General features: G+C 50.0%; 1 non-coding gene across 1 annotated transcript; it reads right to left on the bottom strand.

Annotated features, from left to right (window-relative positions):
* Nucleotides 1-645: 645 nt before the first annotated feature.
* On the bottom strand, nucleotides 646-718 carry TRNAR-ACG (transfer RNA arginine (anticodon ACG)). The gene has a single exon. It is a non-coding gene; the product is annotated as a tRNA-Arg (tRNA).
* Nucleotides 719-3,184: the final 2,466 nt, after the last annotated feature.

The following is a 3,184-nucleotide window of genomic DNA, read 5'->3' as shown; positions in this document are numbered from 1 at the left end:
CGCCACAGACCTTTTGGTCCTTCTCAGGTCTTCCACCCAGGCGCCAATAGAATGAGGGGTAATATATAATACTAGATTACCTGGGGTCTTCGTACTGCAAAAACACCCATGTGCTAAGGTTTGCCGATTCACTGGGGACCAGGAGCTCTCAAGGGACAGGGCTGCAGACTCCGATCACTTTGCGGACCCCCTCTAACGCGCGCAGCCGCACTGCAGCGTTCGCGTCTCCGGGACAGGTTAGACCTAGAGCTCACCAGATCCCGGTAAACTGGGACCGTGCCGCTTTTTACGTCACCGTAGGGGTTCTGCTCCACGGGAAAAAGGGCCAGAACTGCTGCCTTAAATGCGCTTTTGTGTCATCCGCTAGCTAACCTCGGGCCACAGCACGCCCCCCCTACTGCAAACTACCACCATTCTAGGTGTGTTTTCCCACATGTAACCCATTTACAGAGTCTCCTCGTGTGCATCATTAATTAGGACGCTTTGCAGTTTACAAACCACCTCACACAACTCCGGCTTCCAAACACAGCTTAAAAGATGACATTTCGGGCACAGTAGCGTTAAATTCAAGATATTTAACCTTCACACCAGAGTCCTAAGGACGTCCTGTAACATCAAACCCAGTTGTAGCTAAAAAGCACGCCTCGAGCCAGCCAGGAGTCGAACCTAGAATCTTCTGATCCGTAGTCAGACGCGTTATCCATTGCGCCACTGGCCCCGCACTGGCAAAAATAGCACTGTAGCATAGATCACGCCTTACGCAGCTACAACAGGCTCCCCGACACTAGCGCTGCGCTTCGCCCCTGCACCGGGCGTCACGGCGCTAGTCCACAGCTCCCAAGGCTCCGCCTTTTCCCCACCACGCGCTCCGCCAATCCGCAGCGGTGACGTCACGGCGCTCTTCGGCGCACTCCCATACACCGCATCGGACTGCGCCTTTAGCGTTCTATAGCGCGCGCGCTAAGTTTGTCCACGGCCGCCTCCCGTTCGGGAGCAGCCCGGCCGGGCAGGGAGAGGAGGTGGGACGAGGCGGGGCGTTGCGGCCGCCGTGCCAGGGTGACCGGTTTCGCTGTATTCGAGGTGGCGGGGCGGGTGGAAAGAGCAGGGAGGAGGCTGTGGTGCAGGATGGCGGCAACAACCTACGAGCGGCTGAAGCTGTGAGTTCCGCGGGCCGGAAGCCGTTGCCCGAAGGGGTCTGCGGGGCGGCGGGTGGGGCGGCAGGTGTGGGCCGCCGGCAGCGGGGAGGCTTCTTGAGTTCCGGGGCTGCGGGCCGGGTGTGGGAACCCCGCGCGCTCCTCGCCTTACTTGCCGGGCGCGGCCGCTCGCGGCGCCGCGCCCGAGTCGCCACAGGCCCGGGAGCGGCTGTCCCGCCAGCTTTTCTCCGCTCAACTCGGCCTCAGAGCCCACGGCAAGGGACCGAAGCTGCGCACCGTCTTCCGGCGAGCCCGGCTCGCCGTTTGGATGCAGCCCTTCGGGGCACGCTCCTCCCCACTTTATTTTATTTTTTATTGTTTGGAGAGGTGGCGGCTAAATTTATCCTTATTGCTTAGGAGAGAAAACGAGAAGTTTTTTTTAATTTCATGGACCCATAGCAGCATGTTAGAGGCCACACACAAATGGATAAACCTTTATCTGGGCATTGAAGCCTTCGTGACCGGTCTTGAGGATGCATGAAAAATTTAAAGTACAGTCAGTACTCTTAAGGTCCTAAAAGGTTTACTTGTCTTTAAATATTATACCGCCATATTATACCGCCCAAGCATAAAGAAGATTGTTAAGTCCACGTGGACAGTCAGGGGCTACTGTCGAGAATGTTGGCCCTGTAAATTGACTTTTCGGTAAAGCCAAGCTCTTGAGGCTCTGAGAAATAGGCTCTGGTTGTTAGAGTTGTAAATTAGGTATTTGTAGGGTTTGGGGTTCGTCCTGGGTTTAAAACAAAAGCAAAAACATGTATTTCCCTTAGCATTACTATCAGCCCCTATGCTTTTCTTGTCTGTGAATAACTTTGTTCTACTCACTTTGTGTTTAATGCTTTACCTCTAGACTGAAAATCCAGTGACCACATCTCAAAGTCTTTGGCAGCAGCAGCAGATGTGATTATTGAGAAGCTTATCTATCCCTAAATAAGTTAAAACATCTTGGGACTTAGGCACAGTTATCGCATTTCCTATACAAGGATATGAGGACATCAAGATGTGGTTTCGGCATTTCCTATGCTCCCCAGAACCTCAAGCTCACTTAACTTTCTGGAAGGTTCAGTTAAAAGTTAGGGCTGCAGAATTGGAAGTGAGGCCATCTCGACATCAGATGTTTTGCATAAAAGAAGATTACTTTTTCCTCAGCCCACCCCCCTCACCACTTATCTTCACTGTAATTTACTTGAAAAACCCCAGCTGCACACTTCCCACCATATTTTCCTTGTTAGATTTCCTTATTCTCTCCCGGTTCCCCATCACAGGGTGATCACCTTGTTGGTGAATGAGTCTAGGAAAGTGTCTTTGACTGAGGTACTGGCGGGGCCAGTGTCACGTGTGCTGTGTTGGCTAATTAGGTTATTGTTGTCTACCTGATAGTCACTAAAGGGTTTTAATGTGATCCTACACCAGGTCTCAGTTGTGTTTAAGAAATATGGAGCCTTGGCTTGATTGCCGCTCAGCGTTAGGTTACGAAATGCAATCGAATTTTCCTGTGGCAAAGATTGAATGGGATGGAGAACTTGAGAGTTATGATGATAACTGCCAAGGAGGCAATAAATACACTAGTCCAGACCTTAAAAAAAAAAAAAAAGCTCTATATCCATAGAAGAGAAAGGAAATTTGGCACTGAAGTGGTGACGCTGATGCTTTTGTATTGATTTTTGTGAGAAGTGGAAACTATAAATTTGTTTGGGGGAGAAAGTAAATCTGGGGTTATATGAAAGTCATTCTCTAATTTTTCAGTGCTTAACTTTTTTCCCTGAAAAAAAATAGTTCTAAATGCTCCTGTAAATGAAGATACAACTTTTTTACAACTTTGTTTTTCTTTGCCAGGGAGTTTGTGAGTTGGAGTCTCTGCTCATTTCTTTTGTTTGGCCCTTGCTGCTCTGAGGCGTGGTTTTAAAATGTGGCCTCCGACCTCAGGTGTATTCTTTTTTAGATGCATTGGAGGTGGAAGTGGTTTCTGATCCATATAAGAATTATAGGAC

This window comes from Phocoena phocoena, chromosome 10 (genome assembly GCF_963924675.1).
Source record: "Phocoena phocoena chromosome 10, mPhoPho1.1, whole genome shotgun sequence".
Taxonomy (NCBI): domain Eukaryota; kingdom Metazoa; phylum Chordata; class Mammalia; order Artiodactyla; family Phocoenidae; genus Phocoena; species Phocoena phocoena.
This window is presented reverse-complemented; position numbering and strand designations above follow the sequence as displayed.